This window comes from Megalobrama amblycephala, linkage group LG14 (assembly GCF_018812025.1).
Source record: "Megalobrama amblycephala isolate DHTTF-2021 linkage group LG14, ASM1881202v1, whole genome shotgun sequence".
Taxonomy (NCBI): domain Eukaryota; kingdom Metazoa; phylum Chordata; class Actinopteri; order Cypriniformes; family Xenocyprididae; genus Megalobrama; species Megalobrama amblycephala.
Window position 1 is genome coordinate 27,350,577 of NC_063057.1, and position 10,704 is coordinate 27,361,280.

At 41.9% G+C, this 10,704-nt stretch overlaps 1 pseudogene; it reads right to left on the minus strand.

Moving 5' to 3' along the window:
• Positions 1 to 1,864: 1,864 nt before the first annotated feature.
• LOC125244388 lies at positions 1,865 to 2,769 on the minus strand (annotated as a pseudogene).
• Between the last annotated feature and the right edge of the window lie 7,935 nt (positions 2,770 to 10,704).

Consider the following 10,704-nt stretch of genomic DNA (forward strand, 5'->3'; position numbering starts at 1 on the left):
ATTTAGGCTTAAATTAAACCTACCAGCTTTTGCTTGGGTTTAGGACCTGCTAAGAACAAATGCCTTTTTTATATTAAATGAAGCAACCCTATGATAGTGCTTTGGATCAAACCAGTATCATTTCTAGACTGCCAACACTTATCATCACATGTGTAAATAGTTATGTTTTGTATGTTGCTATGTAAAGACAAATATATATATATATATATATATATATATATATAAAACAGGTGCTGGTCATATAATTAGAATATCATCAAAAAGTTCATTTTTTTATTGTAAATTATTTTTAAAAATGAAACTTTCATATATTCTAGATTTCCTACATGTAAAGTAAAACATTTCAAAAGTTTTTTTTTTTTTTTTTTTTTTTTTGATGATTAGAGCGTACAGCTCATGAAAGTCCAAAATCCAGTATCTCAAAATATTAGAATATTTCCTAAGATCAATCAAAAAATGGATTTGCAAAACAGAAAAGTTCAAGTTCTTTAAAGTATGTTCATTTGTGCACTCAATACTTGGTCGGCAGCACATATTACAGCAAATGACTTGCTCCTAGCACAAATTACAGAATCAGTAAAGTGTGGCATGAAAGTGATCAGCCTGTGGCACTGCTGAGGCTCTATTGAACCTTCAGATCATCTGTATATTGTTGGATAGACTGTTTCTCATCTTTCTCTTGAAAATATCCCATATATTCAGGTCAGGCATGTTGGCTGGCCAATAAAGCACAGTAATATCATGGTCAGCAAACCACTTGGAAGTGGTTTTTGCACTGTGGGCAGGTGCTAAAGTCCTGCTGGAAAAGGAAATCAGCATCTCCATAAAACTTGTCAGCAGATGGAAGCATAAAGTGCTCCAAAATCTCCTGGAAGATGGCTGCATTGACTTTGCACTTGATAAAACACAATGGACTAACACCATTTTGCTGCCATTTTTTCCCTTGGATTTGCTTCTCAGTTCCATGCAATTTTAAGCTTTTCTTGGTTCATTCCATGTTTTACAGGCAACCTCTCTCATGATAATTCAGATCAGCACAGTTAGTTTTAAATTAATCTAGTTTATTTTAAGTCTGGACTCCATAGTCCAGGTTTTAGTAATCTGTACTTAATCTGTGTTTCAGAAAGCCATTTTTTAAACCATGATTAACTATTCTAGATTAAGGCCTATCCTGGCTTAATTTAATCCCTGTCTGGGAAACCGCCCCTTAGTCTTCTAAGCTTTTCAAAAAGTTAATTGAAATCCCTTTTAAGGAGTTCTGACTGCTCTTTCTGAAAATCATTCTTCCCCACATGGATGATTAGTCGATTTGCAGTCTTATATTTCATTAGCTCTTAAGTTCCCTGTTTACATCAGAAACTGTTGCTTGTGGAAGGAAGCATGTAGTTGTATCCCTGCTGCTAATGTTTCTGATTATGGAGTCACCCACTATCAGAGTCCTGGGCTCGACTGCTCTATGAGCTGAGTGCCACTGTCTGCTCGAACTTGAGCGGCAGTTAGCATCGGTGTTAGCTGCTGGCTGATTTGATCTGTGTCCCATCATGTTCCTCAACCACATTCATCACGTCTGGAGATTCCTCAACCACATTCATTAACACTTCAAATCTGTTCTTCAGATGTATTGGAGGAACTAGTGTTTGGGGTAGAGGATGCTACTGCAATATGTGATACTCTTGAAAATCTGATGTCTCAAGTGCCTTTGAGTCAGGTGTTGTCCTGTGCTCTTTCTCACAGATCCTCTCTTCAGATTAGAGAGTTTATTGTTTTGTTACAGGATAGGAATCTATCCTTACAGTTTCGCCCTTGGATTCAAAGCAGTCCCTGAGGGGCCATTTTCTATGGATTTCTTGTAGCTTGCTTACGGTTATAGTCTCTGTAGGGCTGGTACCCGTAATGGACTGAGCGCGATGGCCATATTGGTTGTATAGCAGCACTGGATGAAAGTGAATAGGAAGACGAGCACACTGGCGATGGCGCATCCACGAAACATCCAATCCCACCAGGTGTAAGCATACCATGCTGAGTGGGTAGAGGAGCTGGACAGGATCCCTGCAGTCTTTTTCGCCAAATTTGCTTCCACTTGTTCCACTTGGTTGAGATGGTATTTAGTCTGCAAAATAATCCCTTGAACTAAGTCCATCGTGTTGACCAAAGCTTGTGTGTTTTCTCATAAAAAGTGTCCTCCCACCATCTATGTCTAGTGGTGAAACATCTAGGGGAAACATCTATGTCTAGTGGTACTTTTCCCATTATGTTTATCTGACCCATTGAAAAGTCCTCTTTCACTTCCAGGCAGAAAGTGTGGTTCGCAGGGCAGGTCAGACCTCAGTAGGTGAAGGAATTAATCTCACTTATGACGCAACACTGTGTGTGAGACACTTGAACAGCATCTGAATGGCCATGCAAAGACTGCATATTAATAAGCTTAGAATCATTGGGAGAAAAATGTTGTAAAGTATTGCAGGTACAAGTGATGTAACTAGATGTTTCATGACAACAGGTGCGAGTGGTAATTAAGGTTTCAGTGCCCTTCCAAGTCATATACCCCATAAGATGGTCTGATCCTTCACTACAATGCCAATAGAGCGTATGGTAGTGGAATTTAGGTAGACTTGATCTGGGTAAATTAAAGGGAAAGTGGAGAAAAAAAAAAAACAAAACAATACAACCAGTACATTCATTTCCAGTATACATCATTAATGTTGACAACAGTTCAGAATAGTTAATGTTCTTCATTTCTTCTGATGTAAGCCATCTATGCAGATCTAAAATTTAAGATCTAAAGTCTTGTTTACATTTCCTTTGATTAGGCCACCCGGAGGGGTGGGATATAATTTTGGAAACTTTGTGGGCTTTCTATATCCACGGGTGGTTAGATTAAAGCAATGATGTAATGTCGATGAACAATTATGAGGGCTAGTAAAATTGTCCATATTTGCCTTACATTTCCCCACACAAAATTTTGATTATTTTCATCCAGTCCAAACAAATGTTTTTAAATAGTTTTTTTGGTACAGGATTTGTTAGGTTAAAAAGAAGTTCAGTGAACTTTCTAATGTGTATTATTATGTGTTGTAATGTGCTTGCACCTATATGTTGCTGGTTCTAGATCCTTAATGGAGTAACATTTTTTAGGATCTTCACCATAATTGATTTTATACAGTAGGTGCTGACTACCAATTTTTGAACCTGGGTACTCTTTAAGTTGATTCCAGGCAGTAACGTTATAATGAAAATTTGGTCTGAGTGTGTAACCTGTGATGTTTGTGTATGGGAGATGAGTAGAACCTGTCCATGCTACCTCTGATGGGATTGTGCATCGCCGGGTGGATGGGCCCTACCGGCCGATTGACGGGGAGGGCATGATTTGGAGCGCCTGATCGGGAGGGCTCTGGTTATGTCCGACAGGAGACCAAGGCTCACGGTGTCGAACAGGTGAGCCCTACCGACCAAAAGTTTCAGAACGACCAACCAAACGCAAAAGTATTGGTCAATAGTGAGGTGGACGGAATTGGAATGCCCGGCCAGGAGAGCTCTCGCAGCATCTGATGGAAAACCAAGGCTCCAGGACACCAATGCTCATGGCATCAGATGGGTAAGCTTCGCTAGCAGACAGGTGGAAAATAAAGTGCAGAGGCTCGATCAGGAGGCTCTCGTGGCGTCCGATGGGAGACCAATGCTCCAGGAGACCAATGCTCAGGGCCTCAGATGGGTAAGCCTCGCCAGACGAGAAAAGAATGAGCACTGACTGAGAGGCTCTTGCGGCATTCGATGGGAGACCAAGGCTCCAGGAGACCAATGCTCATAACATCGGACAGGTAAGCCTCGCTAGTGGACAGGCAGAAGGTAAGCATTAAAGATCGACCCGGAGGCTCTCGCTGCATCCGAAGGGAGACCAAGGCTCCAGGAGACCAATGCTCATGGCGTCAGACAGGTAAGCCTCGCTGGACGGAGAAGGATATCGAAAAGGAAGCTGATTGGGAGGGCTCTCGCTGCATCCGACGGGAGATCAAGACTCACTGTGTCGGATGGGTAGCCTTGCCAGACAGAGAAAGGATAAAAGGATGAAAGCTGACCGGGAGGGCTCTTGCTGCAGCTGACGGGAGATCAATACTCACAGCATCAGACGGGCAAGCCTTGCCAGACAGAGGAAGGGAAAAGTTAGAAACTTAGCGGGAGGGCTCTTGCAGCATCCGATGAGAGATCAAGACTCGCGGAATCGGCTGAGTTTTTTTTTTTTTTTTTTTTAAGGTTTTGATCGACCGATAAGGGTTTGATGGGCTTTTTTGATATGGAAACGGAAAGCATCTGAAAACCATCTTCCTAGAGCTTGAATCTGCTTCTGGGAGAGGCCTTTTTGGGCTGCTGATGTTGCTGCCCTGATGCGGAATGAATAACTGGAAAAATTTTGTGCTGAGATGCCAGATTGCTGGAGAACTGATTTGAGGTGTTTTTGAAACCAGAAGCAGGTAGCAGGTTTATTGGAAGCACCGATGAGAAGAGGTTCAAGAGGAGATTTAGCCTGGGAGGTTCTGAATTTGAGATACGCTAGGACGGTTTGGTATGGTTGGATTGGAGACGAGAGGTTGAAAATGTGTATATAGTGGCCTTTTTAGCTTGGTCTGTTTTGCTTTGCTTAATCAGGTAGGAGATTGTTTCGGTGTCGATTACTGAAAGGTCTGAAATGGTGGGGTGGACTTTCGGGTCGAATTTTGAGGTGATTGCGATTTCAGAGCATCTGAGAAAACCCAAAAAAAGCAAGAATGAACATGACGTCGAGGGTGCGGGCAGTATTGAGGGGCTGATAACTTGTGCGAAGGGTATGGATACATTTGGTGAGGATGTACAGCGTTATAGGTTGTCTGGAGTCAGGGCGAGAAGGCTGGGATCGTTGGATCCCTTTGATTAGGAGAGAGGTTTGAGTGTTGTTTATTTCTGGGGAGGGGGTGCCATAAATTTTTTTTTGCACAGCCAAACAAGATGGTCGCCACCATGCCCAAAACTCCAGTGAAGTCTGCTGCCGAGCCTCCCAAGCCTCCAGTGTGTGGCAAAAGCTGTCCTCAACCTCCCCATCGAGACAACGACCACTGGCTGATGGATTTTTGGAGTGAACCTGTCCCTCCAGTTCTCCAAGAGCCCGCTCCAGTTCTCCCCAAACCCGCTCCAAGTTTCCAAGAGTCCACTCCAGTTCTTCAAGAGCCCGCTCCAGTTCTCCAAGAGCCCGCTCCAATTCTCCATGAGCCCGCTCCAATTCTCCACGAGCCTGCTCCAGTTCTCCAGGACAGGAAGCAGACAGACTGGCTAAACCGACCGTCTGCTAGCTGCCTCACGTTACAGAAGTCAGATAAATCCAAACACATAGAAACTCTTACACCTAGATATTATCACATAGAGACTGTGTCTGTACCCCGAATTAGTAAAAACCAAAAATTTCCAAACCCATTTAATGGTAAAAATGTAATTGATGTTCAACAAATAAAAAATAGAGATAATAATGATAAACAAATGATAAAGCTTGGGTTGTTAAATATTAGATCACTTTCTTCAAAAGCACTTATTGTAAACTATATTATCACAGACAATAATCTAGATGTGCTGTGTTTGACAGAAACCTGGCTAAAACCGGACGATTACATTACTTTAAATGAGTCTAGCCCTCAAGGTTATGATTATCGACACAATCCTTGACAGAAAGGCAAAGGGGGAGGTGTTGCTGTAATTTATAGTAATATTTTCAGTATCAGCCAGAAGTCTTTCAAATATAATTTCTTCGAAGTGATGGTGCTTTACGTAACATTATGTAAGTTGACATTTGTGCTGGCTACTGTATACAGGCCACCAGGACACCATACAGACTTTATCAAAGAAATTGCCGATTTTCTATCAGAATTAGTACTAGCTGCAGATGAAGTCCTTGTTGTTGGTGATTTTAATATCCATGTAGATAATAAAAAAGACTCATTGGGATTGGCATTTACAGACATTCTAAACTCTATTGGTGTTAGACAACACGTGTCAGGACCTACTCATTGTCGTAATCATACTTTAGATTTAATATTGTCACATGGAATCAATATTGATGCCGTTGAAATTCTGCAGCAGAGTGATGACATCTCAGATCATTATCTAGTCTCGTGTATACTACATTTAGTCAAAGCGGCTAAACTGCCCCTCTGCCATAAATATGGTAGAACCATAACTTCTACCACTAAAGATCACTTTATAAATAATCTTCCTGATCAGTTTCATCGCCTTATCATACCAGACAGCTTAGAAGACCTCGATGTTGCAACAGAAACTATTGCCTCTGTCTTTTCCAGCACATTAGACTCAGTTGCTCCTTTGCGTTTAAAAAAGATTAAGGAAATTAATCCAACGCTATGGTACAATGAGCACACTCGGGCCCTAAAAACAGCAGCTAGAAATTGAGTACAGAAAGGCCTTAAAAACTGCTAGATCTGCCTATTTTTCAAAACTTTTAGAAGAAAATAAACACAACCCTAGGTATTTATTTGATACAGTGGCTAAATTAACAAGAAATAAATCTTCAACTTCTGATGTCTCCAAAGAGCACAGGAGTAATGACTTTATGAACTTCTTTACTTGCAAGATTGATAATATTAGAGAAAAAAATTATAACCATGCAACCGTCTACTACAGTATTGTGTCAGACAGTGCATTGTAGTGTCCCTGAAGAAAAATTCAATTCATTTACTGCTTTAGGAGAGGAAGAATTGTCTAAACTTGTTAAATCATCAAAATCAACAACATGTATGTTTAGACCCTATATCGACTAAGCTATTGAAAGAGATGCTTCCAGAGGTCATAGATCCTCTTCTTAATATTGTTAATTTATCTTTATCACTAGGATACGTACCAAAAACTTTTAAGCTGGCTGTTATTAAACCTCTTATTAAAAAAATACAACTTGATCCTAGAGAATTAGTCAATTACAGGCCGATTCAAATCTCACTTTTCTGTCAAAAATACTAGAAAAGGCAGTTTCATCACAACTATGTTCCTTTTTAGAAAGAAATAGTACCTGTGAGGATTTTCAGTCAGGATTTAGACCGTACCATAGTACTGAGACTGCTCTCATTAGAGTTACTAATGATTTGCTCTTATCATCAGATCGTGGTTGTATCTCTCTATTAGTGTTACTGGATCTTAGTGCTATGTAAACTATGTTGGCATTAGTGGAATTGCATTGGCATGGTTCAAATCATACTTATCTGACCGTTATCAGTTTGTAGTATTAAACAATGAGATGTCATATCAATCACAAGTTAAATATGGAGTACCGCAAGGCTCAGTACTAGGAACTTTGCTTTTCACTCTGTACATGCTACCCTTGGGAGATATCATTAGGGAGCATGGCGTTAGTTTTCATTGTTACGCTGATGATACTCAGCTCTATATTTCTTCGCGCCCTGACGAAACTTACCAATTCGCTAAATTAACAGAATGTATAGCTGATATAAAAACCTGGATGACCAGTAATTTCCTACTACTAAATTCAGACAAAACAGAGATTCTAATTATTGGACCAAAAACTTCTTCACGCAATAACATAGAATACTGTCTAACACTTGATGCTCTGTTAAGTCTTCGTCGTCAGCTAGGAACCTGGGTGTGCTCTTTGATACCAATCTTTCATTTGAAGGCCATGTTACTAGCATCTGTAAAACCGCATTCTTCCATCTTAAAAATATATCTAAACTATGACATATGCTCTCAATGAAAAATGCAGAACAGTTAGTTCATGCGTTCATGACCTCAAGGCTAAATTACTGTAACGCTCTACTGGGTGGTTGCTCCTCCCGCTTGATAAATAAACTACAGCTCGTACAAAATGCAGCAGCTAGAGTTCTTACTAGAACTAGGAAGTATGACCATATTAGCCCAGTTCTGTCATCACTGCATTGGCTTCCTGTTAAACATTGTATAGATTTTAAAATCTTGCTAATTACTTACAAAGCACTAAATGGTTTAGCTCCCCAGTACCTAAGTGAGCTCTTAATGCATTATAGTCCTTCACCTTTATTGCGATCTCAGCTGATAATACCTAGAATATCAAAATCATCTGCAGGCAGTAGATCATTCTCCTATTTGGCACCTAAACTCTGGAACAATCTTCCTAGCATTGTTCGGGATGCAGACACACTCTGTCAGTTTAAATCTAGACTAAAAACTCATCTCTTTAACCTGGCATACACATAACACATTATCAGGTGAGCCGGAACCGGGAACACTTCCTATAACACCAGATATACACGTTACATCAGAAAAAGAATGGCATCTACGCTAATATTAGTCTTTCTGTTTATGCCGAGGTTTACCGTAGTCAACTGGATCCGGGCCGTATCCAGATGAGACCAAGGACCAGAGCCATGACACGACCACAACGCAGCCCTGAAGTATCAGCAGAGATCGAGTCGACTAGATCATCCATTGTGAAGACATCATCAACACGACAGCCAGTGCCACAGTTCCTCAACAGACCGTCCATACCGGCGTGATGAATACGATCCTCAACTGGACACGACCACAACGCAGCCCTGAAGTATCAGCAGAGATCAAGTCAACTAGATCATCCATTGTGAAGGCCTCATCGACACGACAACCAGTGCCACAGTTCCTCAACAAACCATCCATACCGGTGTGATGAATACGATCCTCAACTGGATGGAACTGAAATAAATACTTTGATTGTTGCGATCCTATCAGACTTATGATAGCAACCTGATTCGTAACAAAGCACTGTTCGCCAGAGGAGAACTGGCCCCCCTGACTAAGCCTGGTTTCTCCCAAGCTTTTTTTTCTCCATTTTAACACCTATTTGCCACTTGTTTGCCACCTGATGTCACCTGTTGGAGTTTGGGTTCCTTGCCGCTGTCGCCTTTGGCTTGCTTAGTTGGGGACACTTGACATTTGACTTGACATTTGATATTCAACAGTATTCTTGACATTTATTCAACAGTGCATTGATCTGCCTGCATTGACACTATTCTTTAAGAGCTGCTGTGCAGCCAAAATTATGTACCAGTTATCAATGTAAAGCTGCTTTGACACAATCTGCATTGTAAAAAGCGCTATATAAATAAAGGTGACTTGACTTGACTCCACGAGCCCGCTCCAATTATCCACAAGCCAGCTCCAGTTCTCCACAAGCCCGCTCCAATTCTCCAAGAGCTAGCTCCAGTTCTCTCCAAGCTCGCTCCAACTAAAACTCCCGAAAAAAATTTTTTTGGGGGGCCATGTAACCGTGGGTGGGGAACATGTGGGTGGGGCTCCTGATCCACCATGGCTGCCCGAAACACCTGACCCACCATGGTTGTCCGAGGGCCCTGACCCGTCATGGCAGCCCACGGCCCCTGACCTGCTTTGGCCGCCCGAGGCTCAGAGGCGACCACATTCAGTGGGACTGGCATCGCTACTGCTGTGAAGAGAGAGTATGGTTATTTGGATTGCAGGAGTGGATTGCAAGAAGCAGGGGCCGGGGCTGCGTTTGACAGCAGTGGTGGCCTCATGCTTGAATCAGCCTCTGGGGCTTGAAAAGGAAGATTTAATGGAGCGTGAAGGTGAGCTGTAAAATCTTGAGCTGAAAGCATAGGTGCCCTCGTGTTAACTTGCGCTGCCTGCCACTGAAAAGGGGCGGGGTTAGAGACGTTCGGAGGGAACTTATGAAAGTTGCTAGCATCCTCACGCTAGGGTCTGCGAAGGGAGTTGGAGGCCACTGAAAAAAGGGAGGGTTATGGACGGCGGCAAAAGGCTGAGAGACTGAGGGGAGGCGGCGTTGCGGCAAGAGAAGCCGAGTAGAAATGTTAGGCTTCAGTGAGAGGTGAACCAGGTCTTACAGCGAAGGGATCTGAGGCGCGGCCCAGGCTCGCCGAAGGCCTGCTGCTGCGGCCCGACAACTGAGTCAAGCCAGATCTTGTGTGGAAGGAAGGAGGAGTTGAGTTGAGCGAGGCGAACGTTAGGCTTTGCAATCTTTGCTCTGCCTGCTGGCCGTCTTGGGAGCTGGAGTGGACTTTGGAGGGAGATAGGCTGACTATAAATTGACGTATAGATTGTACAGTTACGCTTTGTTCAGCTTCCGTGAGAACTGTACATCCGAATTGGCCAGCGCTTGCCTCAATCCCACTAAAAGTTATGTATTGCGTACTTTTATTTTAAAAGTACTGCTATATGAACAAAAGTGCAATAACATTTGATTTGCAAACATAAATAAGGTGCCTTTTTACAGCAGTATTCCCTTAAATACTGTTAAAATGCAGTTAAAATATTTCTTGTAAATCTCATCTTAAACATTAAAATAATCAAATTAAATATAAAACCAAAGCTATTTTCTCACTGTAAATGATTAGTTGAATGTTACAGTCCTGCTGTTTGTTGAAACTATTTGCAGTCCTGTTAAATGTTGCAGTTTCCTGCATTTATTGAAAAAAAAAAATGAGTTCTGTTGATGCCTTGCTGTGTTTGTGGCATTGATGACAATTACTTTTGATAAACTAATATGACGCGTTTTGATATTGAAAGCCAGTAGCATTTAATATACATTAAATGTACGATAATTTACAGAGGTTTATTTAGACCCGAGTGTCCGTTTACAGAGATTTAACTGCTCGTACCCTTGCCTGGAAAATCCAGCCTCACCACTCTACCAGTGGGTGAGTCTGGTCGGCCATTGAATCAATTTGATTT